Source organism: Lytechinus variegatus, chromosome 15 (assembly GCF_018143015.1).
Source record: "Lytechinus variegatus isolate NC3 chromosome 15, Lvar_3.0, whole genome shotgun sequence".
Lineage (NCBI taxonomy): Eukaryota > Metazoa > Echinodermata > Echinoidea > Temnopleuroida > Toxopneustidae > Lytechinus > Lytechinus variegatus.
Window position 1 is genome coordinate 9,769,873 of NC_054754.1, and position 15,155 is coordinate 9,785,027.

The window sequence follows — 15,155 nt, forward strand, 5'->3', positions numbered from 1 at the left end:
TGAGTCGGCATTCAGACATGGTCATTCCTGTCTCAGAGAAGAGTGGAAAATATGAAGTTCTCGGTGGCATGAGCTACATCAATGCATCCAAAGAGCTGGTGGATGATGAAAGGTATGTAGAGTTTAAAGGGGTACTATAGCTGGGTTGATATTTATTAAATAGAGTTAAACTTCATCGTGCAGGCATACCCATTTTGAAGATGATGTTGGGAAACCAAAACAGCTATTTAGTATTGAAAAACTGAAGAGATTTGGAATGAATTTACAACCATTTAAGTTTAATGCATTTTTAGTGCTTTCCAATTATGCACAAAATCTATTAATTCCACTATAAAAATTGCCAAATCTCCCCAATGACAAGCTCGGTCGTTTCCATCACTCGCTTTCCAATTTGTTTTTTCAAATTTCATGCATCTTACCCCTTCCACCAAAAAAAGTTCTGTGCAAGACCTTGTTGTTTAATGCTCAATAATGTAGATCATTGTGTTTCACAACGACCTGAATTTTATGGAACAAACTTTTTTTCTTGCATGATTTTAAGGAGGTTTTTCTATTTTTTTTGTACATGTTCTGTAGGTATGGACATCTTTCTCGTGGATGGAGATGCAGGGTTTATCACAATCTCAATAGAATTGAGGCCTTGAGAGTTGCATCCCTGTTTAGAATAGGTCAGCCGGTAGAAGAAGGTTTGAGCCTTCAGGAGGAGGTGGCAATATGCAGGAGCATATTATATAGCGACCATGGCCTGGAAGCAGATGCGCACCCACCCAAAATGACTGCCCCTACCAGGAAGCGTTGCGCAGTAGCCCTGGGAAGAAGTGATGCAAAGAATGTAAGTATGACAGTAAGATGTAGATGAAATCTGACAATATCTACAATAAGGACATGCCAATTATGAACATAGTTACTTTGGTGCATGTATTTATGTGAGCAAAATATGCAAAAATGAGAAATAATATTGGTCCATTATGAGAAATGGTCCAAAAATGAGAAATAATATTTTTTTCATGTTTTTTTTCTCAAAATTTGGGTAAAATTATTCAATCAAGAGATACCACAGGATCACAATTCTAATATGCTGTTGAAATCTCTATTCCATCAAATACATGTACATTTAATCAATTTTCCAGGATAAATCAGAAATATTTTCTAGAGATGGGAAAAGTATTCATATTACGTCCATGTAGTAGGATTCTCATTTCAATAGACAAAACCGTCAAAAAGAATCCCCAACAAAAACAGAACACAGTGGTACTAAAAAATTTCGTGAAACCTACCAGAAAATGCATTCCTTTGTGCTGAACATAGACAACAATGCAATTTGTGGAGGCGCGATAGCTCAGTCGGTAGAGCGGGGGATTCGTATTCCGGTGACCCGGGTTCGATTCCCACTTGGTGCGCTGGGCCCTTTGGTAAGGCATTAATCCTCAGTACCAGGTCCTTCGGAGTGGACCTTAAGCCGTCGGTCCTCTGGTTGCTTGCTTACAAGCATTCATGCTTTCTTAGCAATCAGGTAAAAAAAATCACCAATCACCAAGATCACCAAGATATAATGTCCAGCGAGCACAGAGGAACAAACTATACCGAATGTAATATTCTGTGACCTGATTTCAAGATTCTTTTATGTTGGAGTTCACTAACTTTTTAACACCACTGTATATGTATGTATATTCGCTCTTAACATCTGACATTATATTTCAAAATATAATAACAGCAAAAACATTTGTATAGTGGTTGTAAAAAGTAAGCGACTGAAAAGTTAGTTACTCCTAACATCTGAAATCATATTTCTAAATATATAAAGTGCAAATGATGCTGCACTCTACAGAAAATTCATGTCATTTTATTGAAAAGTTCCAATTAGTATGGGAGGTGTACTTAACCTGAATTGAAAATGGAGGTCCACACACCCAACATCCATTTTCAATCTTTCAGCATATTCATTGAAGCAAAATTATTTTAGTCTAGAAAAATACCCTATTATAGTAAAAATATTGATGCTTGGCATTTCTACTATTAGGGTGTGATCCTTTGACATCAGATCTTTCTTCAGATTAAGTATTATTAAAGTTATTCAATATTTGTTATGTTTAGGGTGGGTTGCTTTTAATGTTATGACTGCTATGTTAGGCCAAACTATTTAGACAATACATGTATGAATGCTTTTAAATGAAACTTGTTCTGAACCTTTTTTGGTGTATTATTTTTTGAGAAGGTTGGATGTTGTTCATAGGTTTTTTTTTATTATGAATTCATATTTTATGTGCAGTATATTTCAATGTTCCCAAAATACCAGGATTTTTTAAGTGGCTATGATTGGTCTATTCCATTATTGTAGTCAAATATATTGTAAAAAATAAAGAGTGTTATTTTATTTTGTTTTGTATAGTCTCTGAGGGCCCTTGAACCGACCTTCCAGTTGGCGAGCTATTGAAGCAGATGCTGCAAAAAGGTGACGGAGCTTTTTAACTTAGTACAAGAAACAACTGGAAGGAACTTGAAACAATTTGTAAGTAAATGTAATTTTCTGGATTTGTAATTTTAGAACTAAAACTTATACAGGGTAAAAATTTGTAAAACTGTATTTTGCCAGAGTTTGTGTGTTATAATTTAAAACCTTTCCCCAAAACAAAATCAAGTTCCAGCATGCAAGTCAATATGACTTGTTGAAAATTGTTTTTTTCTCTTCTGCATTGCTGACCGAGAGGGGTTGCTTTTCCAATGGTGGGGGTGTCGTCAGGATTAAAATCTTATTTTTAAAGATCAAGTCCACCCCGGCCAAATGTCACTTATTTTTGATATTGGTGATTATGTTCTTAACTCATTGATTTGCAAATGAGTGAATAAAGGATGTCTCTTAATATTTTTATTTACTATTTCTTCTGGTTTGTCTCGCCTGCATAGCATAGCGAGATTATAGGCGCTGCTTTTCCGACGGCGGCGTCGTCAACATTGAGATCTTAACAATGTTAAGTTTGTGAAATGTCATCATAACTTAGAAAATAAATGGACGTAGTTTATGAAACGTGAACATGAGTTTAATCAAGGATTACTGAACATCCTGCCCGAGTTTCAGGTCACATGATCAAGGTCAAAGGTCACTTAGGCTCAACAAACTTTGACCATTTTCGAGGTATTTGTGGAATTTTTATAACTTTAATACCAAAACTAATCTTAACCTGCTCTACATCTCCACTCGCTGACTCAAGCCAGCCTTCTCTTTTCTCAAGCCTCTCCACCACAATACTTCTCAAGCTTTGCCTCTCCATTTCACTTAAGTTTTAATTTTCACAGTCCTTTCCTAGGACTGTCCACATGGTGTACTGTACATCTTGTATTCTTTTTTGTAGAATTGACAATATTAGAATTATTTTTACAGATGTGAAAATGTCTACTAATCTCTTTACAGTGTTTCATGAAGCTCAAGGTCTTGCAGAAGAAGAAAGGTATAGGCTTCTTATGCAAGCTTGCACCTCGCTCAATGTGAAAGGAATGATGAAGGAGGCAGAGGCTTGGAAGGCCAAGAAGAACCTACAGATCATTCTCACGAAATGAGTTAACGCACTTACATGGGCGGAGGCCATGGCGAAACACCCTGCCCATACGACAGAATAAGCAATGAAGCCGTATATCGGTATGTAAATACCATTCCTTTTTTAGTATGCTTGCATATTTTGAAATACAGAATGTTTAGTCAGTCCCAACTGATTGGACTTTGGGGATGGAGATTGAGTCCCACTTCCATTTTTGATGAATTTGTAACATGAGAATAATTTATGACACGTACTGGGCTAAATTATTCTTGGAAGAGTCTCCCACCCTCCCTTTTAAAGTTATTTTCAGTGAACCAGGCGTGGCATCTTATAAAATGAGAACAGCATTCTGGGGGGGGGGGGGCATTTACAGGCATGTGATTCTGTATTAAGATGTTTTTCAGCGGTGTAAATATCTTGTTCAGGGCCCCTTCTTACATAAAGCTGAAATTGATCTGATCAACTACAAAAATGGACGGCCAGCCAAACCAACATCTAAAATGCATGTTCAAAGTATTTTCTAGATATATGTGCATACATCCATAATTTTCTTTAGAAATCAATGTGATTATAATCTTGGCAAGTAAATATTTTGTCTGTTGATTCCTCTCCAATATCTCTTTAAAAATTCAAATCAATTTTGCATTTATTTTTCTTAATAATACTTGCTTAATATTCAGGTCTAAAATGGAAAAAAGGAATGATCCCCGAGGCATTCGTAGATCACATCAATAGTGCAAAGCGATCACGAGATCGAGATCGTCCTACTGATTCCATCCCAGCCCTTGCAATTCATGAAATAAACACAGACAGGGTAAGTAAGTTTCATTTTCCATAATCCCATGCTAGTCGCAATGTATTGTGTGTGTGTTTTTCTTTGGGGGGGATTAAGATCTCCTCTGAATCAGAGGTTGATAAACTCACTTGCCTTCTTGCAAGAGTTGAAAGAAAAATCGTCATCCTAATGGATATTAAGCACAAAGAAACATGATATACAGTGAGTGTACTCATGATGTCCTACAATCAATTGTAAGGCATTGTATACAGATATCCTAGACCTTTTTTATTTGACGCACAGTCACCCTAATAATAAGTATCATAAGGACATTGTATCAAGGAGACAGTTGCACAACTTTTCAACGTAGGAGCTACATAAATCGCCAAAACTCTACCATGTTTTTTACCTGGAGCATTTAATAAAACACTTGTCTAATAATTTTAAGGAATGTTGTCATATAAAAATGTTAATGAAACCCTCCCCAACAATCGTACTGTGAAGGCTCCAGTGGTCTACTAGCACAATCTTTTTTCCTCCAGTATTATGTCTCAAAAATAGGCCAGTTTTCACCTAAAAGATATGGCTCCATTTTTTTGTGCCTCACCTGCATAGCAGAGTGAGACTATAGGTGCCGCTTTTCCAACAGCACCGATAGCGGCAGCATCAACATTGGAATCTTAACCTAAGGTTATTTTTTTACATGTTTAATTGTCTTAAAGTTAAAATCTGAAAATTTATGGATCTAGATAATGAAAAATTGGATATAAGAGTAATCAGATATCAGTGAACATCCTGGGAGGATTTCAGGTCATGTGACTAAGGTTAAAAGTAATTTAATGGCCATATTTGGGGTGTTTGTTGAATTGCTATGTATACATACATATATATATATATGAATATATTCACACCCACAGTTTATTTACAAATTTATATATATATATATAGTTCATGAAAGGTAGACATAAGTGTGATCAAGTATCACTAATCATCTTGCACAAGTCTTAGGTCACATGATCAAGGTGAAATACAATTTAGGGTCAACAAACATAGCATTTTACAATCATGTGAATATTTTGGTTTTTTTTATTTGACAGAATCGTTCCAACTTGTTTTAATTGTAATTATTATCCTAAAGTCATTCTATATTTGTTTTTAAAAGTCAGGACTGCTACTACAGTGCGTATCAAAAAAAACGGGACAGATTTGAAAAGTCTATAAAATTTTCGTTTCAAATTATGATCTCTATATTTTGGTTTCAATACGTGCTTTGGAGTCTTATCCTTCAAATACCATTAACATACATGTATTTTAGTTTCGTTCATGCTTGAGCGAACACGGAATGTTTTTGTCTGGGGTAAAAAAAGAGGCTTGCGCCAAAATGGCATAGAATGATAAATATGATGGTCGGACTTCTTGCTAATCAGCAGACTTCCTCTTACCCTTTTCACTATCTTTGCCATAATTTTCGACTTATGTGGTCAAAATTCATTCCCAAATCTACTTATTTGCTTAAATAGTTTTGTTGTTATTTCTTTTTAATATGTTCTCTTTTAGCTTTGAATATTCCTTCTTTAGGCAAGAACATTTTTTTTCAACCAGAGTATGGGAGAGCGTGTTTTTTCTCAAATCCTTTCATAGTGTGCTTCAAAGGTTATGGTGCCTTTGAGCAGTGGCATACTGAGGGTGGGGGCTCGGAGTGCTCCCCCCCCAAAAAAAAGGAAATAAGAAAAAAATTATGACCAAGGAAAAAAAGAGGAAAGGAAAATAACAGAAAACATAGAAAGTGAAATATGATTTCATTTTCTGAATATTATGTCAAAATCACAAGATTGGATATTTTAATAAAAAGGTGGAAATTTTTGCTTGCTCGCTTCACAACTTTTTAATACATTTTACCCGATCTGCCAAATCTTGCTCCTTCAAAATTGACTCAATCCACCATTGCCATTTGAAAGACATGAATCCTTTCCTGTTTGTCCTGTCAAGCACATAATTAAACTTGGTGAAGGATTCGACAACCCCTTGAAAATAGGATTCATGTCTTTTATAGGTACCATAGCATAATTTGTTTCACCTAATAATTATTAAAGGTACCATTACATAATTTGTTTCACATAATAAAGGATTTGAATAATTACAAATTCTCCCAATAAATAATGGAAATCTTCTTACTTGGGTTGACAAAAAGTCTCTTCTTTTCTTACTTATGAAGGAAAATTCAGAGCTAAAAGAAGTTTAAATGAAAAACAATATAATTCAGGTAAATAAATAAGTTTGTAAATGAAATTTGACAGCATAATTCGAAAATTATGGCAAAAGTAATGAATACATTAAGAGGGAGTCTGCTGATTTGCCAAAAGTCTATTCATCAAATTTCTCATTTCTGCCATTTTGGCGCAAGCCTCTTTTTGAACCCCCTACAAAAACGTCCCGTGTTCGCTCAAGCATGAACAAAATTTATTTTTTTAAATGGCATTTCAAAGATAAGATCTTAGAGCATCTATTTACATCAAAATATAGATATAATAATTTGAAACAATTTTTTTATAGACTTTTCAAAACTGTCCCGTTTTTTTTGATACGCACTGTATATTGAAGCGCGTAATGCAGGCCATACTGCCAGAAGTGTTCTACTTGTTTTATTATAATTATTATCGTGGGGCGTTATAGGTGCTTAATCACTCTTCAATGTTTGATTTGTTTAAATATGTTTTTTTTTTCATCCCCTTCTCAGCCTGGAACGAATGCACCTAATGCGAGAAAAGTGATCCATCTTGCAACGGATATCAAATCCCTAAATGGAATTGTCAACTCCTCAAATGATGTGCATATGGTACACATCATTGTCTCAGAGCCTGATGATCTTCAAGGTACATTTTGAATTTTTTTATGTTAGATACTGTCTGCACATGGTGCCCAATTCAAATTTTCTGCATCAATCTTAAAGGACAAGTCCACCCTTATAAAGTTTAATTGAATAAAAAGAGAAAAAAAACATCAAGCATTTTTTTATGTTATACTGTGTGCACATGGTTCCCAATTCAAATTTTCTGCATCAATCTTAAAGGACAAGTCCACCCTAATAAAAGTTTAATTGAATAAAAAGAGAGAAAAAAAAACATCAAGCATATCACTGAAAATTTCATCAAAATCAGATGTAAAATATGACATTTTAAAGTTTTGGTAATTTCACTCACCAGTTATATGCACATCCTAGTCAGTATGTAGAGAGGACTGATGACGGCATCCACTCACTATTTCTTTTGTATTTTATTATACAAATTATGAAGTAATCTAATTTTCTCCTCATAGTCAAGTGAAACAACAATAATTCCCCCCAGAACATATGGCATTAGCATTGTTTAATTCTATATTGTTCAGTCAAGTTGGTCCATATCGTCAAATTTGTAAAAGATGAAATGTTGTTTAATTCAAACAATAAATAATAAAAGAAATAGTGAGTGAGGGACATCATCAACTGTCTCATTTGCACGTCTCTGAATTGTGCATACACATATCACTGTTTCTGAAATTAAGCAAAACATTAAAATGTCACAACTTTATTTTACATCCGATTTGATTGAATTTTCAGTGTCATATGCTGGTTTGATTTTTCTCTATTCAATCGAATCAACATTTTCTTGTGGTGGACTTGACCTTTATGCAATAACTGCCTAAGATTTTAAGAGAGACCAATTTTGATGAAGAAAAGGATATTTCAATTGTGTGGGGAAAAATATTCCCAGAATGTGTTTTTTTTCTTTTCTACATATTTAAACATGCAAATTAATGTATAGACAATCATTATTGCGTATGAAACACAAAATAAAACCCAGCTTTTTTTCTGCAGGTGTCATTTTTAAAACCTTCTGATGGTTTCTTTCTAGTTTAGATTTTATTTCATACTTTAAATATAAAAGATAATGGCACATTAATGATAAAAATAACATTATAATCTTTTAACTCTGAGTTAACACTATAAAAAAAAATGGAGATCATATGGCCGGGGCCGGGGGCCGGGGCCGGGGCCTACTAGGCCTCCCCCCCTTGAGATCTTGGCCGTCGTTCGTGCCACAACTTGGCACACAGGTTGCCTTAGACGTAATCTACAAAGTTTTGTATTAATCTATTTTAATGCAATGCACTGTTAATTGATTATGCTAAATTATGCGTAATTAATATGCAAAATCCTGCAATTTCCTCTAATATTTGTTTATTATTTATTTTATTTATTCATGTTTTATTTATAACAAATGATAAAATAAGGTGAAGGGTAGTTCGGTTCAGTTATAAAACTGCTTTACAACGAAGCCCTCCCCCTTTACAAACATAAAATAGAACATAAACATGATAATATATATATATAATTCTTGAAATAAATTTCCAATGTTCTAATTTTTGGTGTGGAAACTCTTTTTTGGTGTTCTTAGCTAGTGAATGTAAAAACAATTGTGATATCAGATCAATAACTTATGTGATAAATCGTTTTTGTTTTCTTTGTAGGGGACTCTTGAGATCATAAACAGCATGAAATAAATCAACTTAGACCAACAGATGTGCAAGATTTGAAAGTAAAAAGTCTGAGCGATGCACAGTAAAATCAGAATTTTGCGGGATCATGATCACAATATTCGTTCAGGGGGAATCATTTTGTTCCTCTCCCCTAGGCTAGTTGTTCATTCTGATTTTGTTGGTATAGCACACTTGGAAATTTCATAATTTAAATGAAACTGCTTGGCCCTTATCCTCATCTTAACTCCCCAAACAAGAAACCCATTGCGCAGTTACGTACACCCATTGCTATAAAACCATACATCCATATTTTCACAGAATATAAGCAGGTGCACTGTTGCATTAGTAGTGAATGTATGGTCAAAGTTTGTTTTTATGAAATGGAACATATTGCAAAAATGCAGTTTGACAGTTAAATATGCAATTTCACTCATTACAGAAGTAAATCACCAAGTGGCTGTGATATATGCAGCTGTGGAGTCAAGGATGAGAGGCCCAAATTTACTGTGCATGAGGAGAAAAGAGGACATCTTCGAACATGCCATCAGATACTACACCTTCAGAGATGAGTATGTTGTAGATGTTGGAGACGGTAAGAAATTATAACTTATTTGAAAAGCTTTACACTAATGGTTTTTCTTAGAATAGAATTTATGATTTTCTTTTTATCAGTAAATCTGCTCTATTCTTTAAGCCTCTGAATAACTGAAACAAATAGACTGAATCCATGTAATTAAATCTTAAAAATACATGCAGAGACTAACAAAATCAAACACATGAATTCTGATATGCTTTGATCAAATTTTGTAGTTACATTGAGCTATGTTTTACAAGAAAAATACTTTAAAATGAAATTGATCCATTTTAAAATCATGTTTGAAATATTATTCCAATGACCACAGTAACATACTCCCAAGAATAGAATCTTGATTTTAAACGTTCTGAAGTACAAAAACTCTGGATTTTTTTTCAAAATGTTTTTTTCATCATGTTTGTAAAGTTATAGAGCATGGTATACTAATGTGATAGAAACATGGCTTTTTATATCCAGAAAATCAGAAAATGCTTTAGAATTATTAATATTAACATTGAAAACAATATCTAGAACTAATCTTACAAAGCATCATCAATTTATTTAGGTGTATTAGCAACAGTTGCTCTATCTTGTGGCCGAAGCACCTGCACTCCCCACGCATTTGATAATCCGGATACTTTGGTGGCTGACAGTCCTGCTACTATAGACCCATCTGAAGTGGAGCGGATGCTTGATGAACCTTCGCACATCTCTGACTCAGAATTGATTGAATTTGATTCTTTCTAATGTTTGTTTTTTAAAAATTTGTTAGCACATGTATTTACATCACTAGGAATATTTCATATTCCTTTGTTGGGTAGCAAAAATTGGGTGTATTGTTTATATGTATTTATGGGTTAACCCAGGGATGCCAATCGTTCCGGTTTTGCCATATTTTTCATGAATAGGCACATATCACTCCGCAAATCTCCCACTGATTTGTGAAGCCACAAATAGGTGATCTGCAGCCATCTTGCATCATACAAAGCACAAGGCTGCCGTAATTATTATTTCAATATTATACACACTGCTATGCATTTCGTGGTAGCAAGATGGTGGATAATCATGTTCGAGACATACGTAATATCCATTCAAGCATGTAGAACTTCAGTGGTTGAAGCGTGCAAAATTTGAGCGCGGTACGGTCCATACTTGTCCTGGACACCCGGCCTAGCGACGCGGGAGGGGGGCATTGACCCTGTCCGTCTGTCCCCCACTTGGTTTCTGTGCAATTACTTGAAAAGTATTTAATGGATTAAAAAAAAATGGTGTGGAGGTAGATGGCACCAAGATACAGAATAAGTTTGAATTTGGAGTCCGCAGGGCAAAGGTCACAGCTGATCTGTATTGCCACATACATTGTACATGTAGAGTATCATACAGGTATAAGCTTATGTACATTGCAGACTATCACGTAGGTATAAGCTTATCCCTTTTGATTTTTATTACTTCATACATTGTAGAGTATCCTACAGGTATAAGCGTATCCCTTTTGATTTTCATTACTTTATTCATTGTAGATTATCATACTGGTATAAGCTTGTCCCTTTTGATTTGTATTGCTTCTTGCATTTCAGAGTATCCTACAGGTATAAGCTTATCCAATTTGATCTGTATTGCCACATACATTGTGCATGTAGAGTATCATACAGGTATAAACTTATCACATTTGATTTGTATTGCCACTTGCATTTCAGAGTATCCTACAGGTATAAGCTTATCCCATTTGATCTGTATTGCCACATACATTGTAGAGTATCCTACAGGTATAAGCTTATACCTTTTGATTTGTTTTGCCACATACATTGTACATGTAGAGTATCATACAGGTATAAGCTTACACCTTTTGATTTGTATTGCCACATACATTGTAGAGTATCCTACAGGTATAAGCTTATCCCATTTGATCTGTATTGCCACATACATTGTAGAGTATCCTACAGGTATAAGCTTATACCTTTTGATTTGTTTTGCCACATACATTGTACATGTAGAGTATCCTACAGGTATAAGCTTACACCTTTTGATTTGTATTGCCACATACATTGTAGAGTATCCTACAGGTATAAGCTTATCCCATTTGATCTGTATTGCCACATACATTGTAGAGTATCCTACAGGTATAAGCTTATACCTTTTGATTTGTTTTGCCACATACATTGTAGAGTATCCTACAGGTATAAGCTTATCCCTTTTGATTTGTATTACCTCGTACATGTACATTGCAGACTATCACGTAGGTATAAGCTTATCCCTTTTGATTTTTATTACTTCATACATTGTAGAGTATCCTACAGGTATAAGCTTATCCCTTTTGATTTGTATTACCTCGTACATGTACATTGCAGACTATCACGTAGGTATAAGCTTATCCCTTTTGATTTTTATTACTTCATACATTGTAGAGTATCCTACAGGTATAAGCTTATCCCTTTTGATTTGTATTACTTCTTGCATTTCAGAGTATCCTACAGGTATAAGCTTATCCCATTTGATCTGTATTGCCACATACATTGTAGAGTATCCTACAGGTATAAGCTTATCCCTTTTGATTTATTTTGCCATATACATTGTACATGTAGAGTATCCTACAGGTATAAGCTTATACCTTGTGATTTGTATTACCTCGTACATTGAAGAGTATCACACAGGTATAAGCTTATACCTTGTGATTTGTATTGCCTCATACATTGCAGAGTATCCTACAGGTATAATCTTATCCCGCTTGATTTGTATTACCTCATACATTGAAGAGTATCCAACAGGTATAAGCTTATACCTTGTGATTTGTATTACCTCATGCATTTCAGAGTATTCTACAGGTATAAGCTTATCCCGTTTGATTTGTATTACTTTATGCATTTCGGAGTATCCTACAGGTATAAGCTTATCCCATTTGATCTGTATTACCTCATACATTGCAGAGTATCCTACAGGTATAAGCTTATCCCTTTTGACTTGTATTACTTCATGCATTACAGAGTATCCAACATGTACAAGCTTCTCCCTCTTGATTTGTGTTACCTCGTACATTGCAGAGTATCATTTAGGTAAAATCTTATCCATTTTGATTTGCATTGCCTCATACATTTTAGAGTATCATACAGGTATAAGCTCAATGACATTCAATTGTATTTATTGTTGAATAGTTGTAAAGTTCCTTTTGGATTTGTTTTGTGAAATAAATGATATATTTTTAAACCGATTTTGCCCTATTCTTTCACAATTTATTTGATGTTTGAATTCCCAGTGTGAATTGCTAGAGTAATTTATCAAGAGTTATTGAATGAGTGTGAATGATTCAAATCTAAAATGTCACCTCGGGATTGTTTTATATGAATGGTGAGTTGTAACACGTTTTTTTCATTATTTTTGATATGTCTGAAAAGGAAAAGATATTCCTATCCTCTTATTTGTTAAGCAAAACACAATTTGGCATAATATTTTGACAAAACCTGGATTTGTCCAGTCCAGATTGAAATAATTCACTGTTATATGCGTAATTATTCTGACTACAACTCCAGTCTTAATAGGTGCGGAAGCTATATATCTCCAGTATGCAAGGCTAGATATCTTGGCGTAGTCTTTGATAGTTATTATTATAGTCCTGTTTTAAATCCAGATAAAATCCAAGTTGGTTGGCGAAGATTCCTTAAATTAAAGTTCACAATGATGGCGATGATGAAATTGATGTTGAAGCACGACGAATAACAAGAGTCACCGTAACGAATTGGAATGTCTGTGAAGACGATGTTGATGATGATTAACAGTCAATTTCAGCAATCCATGGGTTGAAAAGCGTTCAATAAAACAGGTTGATGATCTCGATGAGAACTGAAAATTCCTCTCTGAAAATAACTGCAAACAGTTCATTGATGGCGTGCAAATATTTCCACAGAAGAAAAATGTTCTGAACTGATATGATGTCCTTGAAGAAACTGCCAGCTTATATACAAATTATTCACTATTCTGGAAGCTTCTAGCATTGTCTACAAAAGATTCTGCTAATTTCTAAAGCAGTCTAATTTTAGAAGACTCTTGAATGACCTCAGTGAAATTAACAATGTAAACAACATAGCTAATCCTATTGTTCTATTCACTGTCAATAGGAATCTATTGTGTAGCAATCTCTATTCAGAAATAACAAAGATTACTCAGTCAATTAAAGAACATGCCTAACAAAGCTTTACTGAGACTTTCTGGAATATTCTTAATCATTCTTTGCTATGAATATCCTTAAAGAGAAAATAACTAAATAAATTAATGTAATCGCTCTTAAAAATTGTACTTGTATATAACAATTTCCATAGAAATAAGAATGATTGGATCAATGATAACTGTTTAGAAGACGGTCCGTAGCACAAAACTTCGTAGAAGAATATTTTTACGATTGATTGCATTGAACAAGATGTACATTCAGTCATGAAATCAAGCGTACGATCAATCGCTAACCGTTGTGTTACGGGCCCCAGGATGTTCTGATTTTTGTGAAGGGGTGGGGGCGGGCAGGCAAGACGACCATGATGTGGTGTGTCAGTAAGTGGAATAACGTGGGGTTACGTATGAGAGTTACACGTCTTGCAACCCTCATGTTTAAACACTAATTCTTGCTTTTTTTTCAAGCTTTTTTTTCTCCTGCTTTGTACTCCATGCATAAAGGTAGGAGAATAACTCAAATTATCGAAATTCGCATTTAGGCATTAGGAAGTTTTCGCTCCGTGAACTACGCAGGATTCAAGAACACAGTAAATATATTGAAAATGTCCGTCAAGAGAGAAAAAGGGGAGTTTTGAGTCGAAAATTGGTGAACCGGAACAGCAGTTTCGTCCTAAGTTTCGGAGCTGACGAAAAATTGCAAAAAAATATGTCGTTTGTCCAGAGTGAAGGGCGACACTGCCTTTTTGATTCACCTATTTCCGATAAAGACTTTTTGGTTGTTCATTGTCATGAAGGGCGCTATTGACAATACATTGTCTCTGTTCTTGAATACTCCGCATATCGCTGCAAGTAACCTCGGCCTCAAGACCGTGATGTCATACTGAAATAGAAGCATTGTGATTCTATAGGTTTGTACGAAGAAAAACTGTGTTTTTCGTTGTTGCTTTTTCACATTACGCAATTCATCACATGCGGATGTCATGGTTAGCTTTCCCGCATAGTACTTGAATCAATGAAACCTACAGCGATAGACTAGGTTTCCCTATATTTTATCACCGCCTATTTGGCGTAGCTTTCCACCTCTATAGGCCTATCTGCATTCAGATTATGAGTAACAATTTCCTGATGTAATTCTTTACCAATTAATTATTAGTAAATAATCAATATTTCTTAATGTACAAACCTTTCTAATCACAGCCCTCCTGACTAAAAATATTCAACTTGTTAGTGCAAATATTAATTTCCGGTATTCCATTCTGAGCTATCCATATAATTAATGTGATGAAATACATTCAACTGCGAAAATAAGGGGGCACTTTTTCCTTTTGTGGTTAGTCGCTACGGCCCGTATTCTGGAGTCTAGTTTAAATTAGACCATGCATGGTCCAAGACTGCTTAAATTATAGGAAGTCAACGGTCGACATTTTGTTCACAAATGGTAGAGACAGCTATCAGATCTTATTTATCTTTATTGTTTATCCAATTATCAAACACCCACTCATACCGTACCAGAAATGCTGATAGTAATGGGATCATAATACAAAAGTGTAAAACAGAGAAGGGAAAGAAAAGGATTTCAGTACACGGTTCAATTCTGTGG

General features: G+C 34.7%; 1 long non-coding RNA gene and 1 pseudogene across 1 annotated transcript; both read left to right on the forward strand.

Moving 5' to 3' along the window:
• Window positions 1-11,223, forward strand: LOC121429317 (annotated as a pseudogene).
• Window positions 11,224-11,816: 593 nt separating this feature from the next.
• On the forward strand, window positions 11,817-12,602 carry LOC121429318. The gene is made up of 2 exons (XR_005971888.1): window positions 11,817-11,928; window positions 12,277-12,602. It is a non-coding gene; the product is annotated as an uncharacterized LOC121429318 (long non-coding RNA).
• Window positions 12,603-15,155: the final 2,553 nt, after the last annotated feature.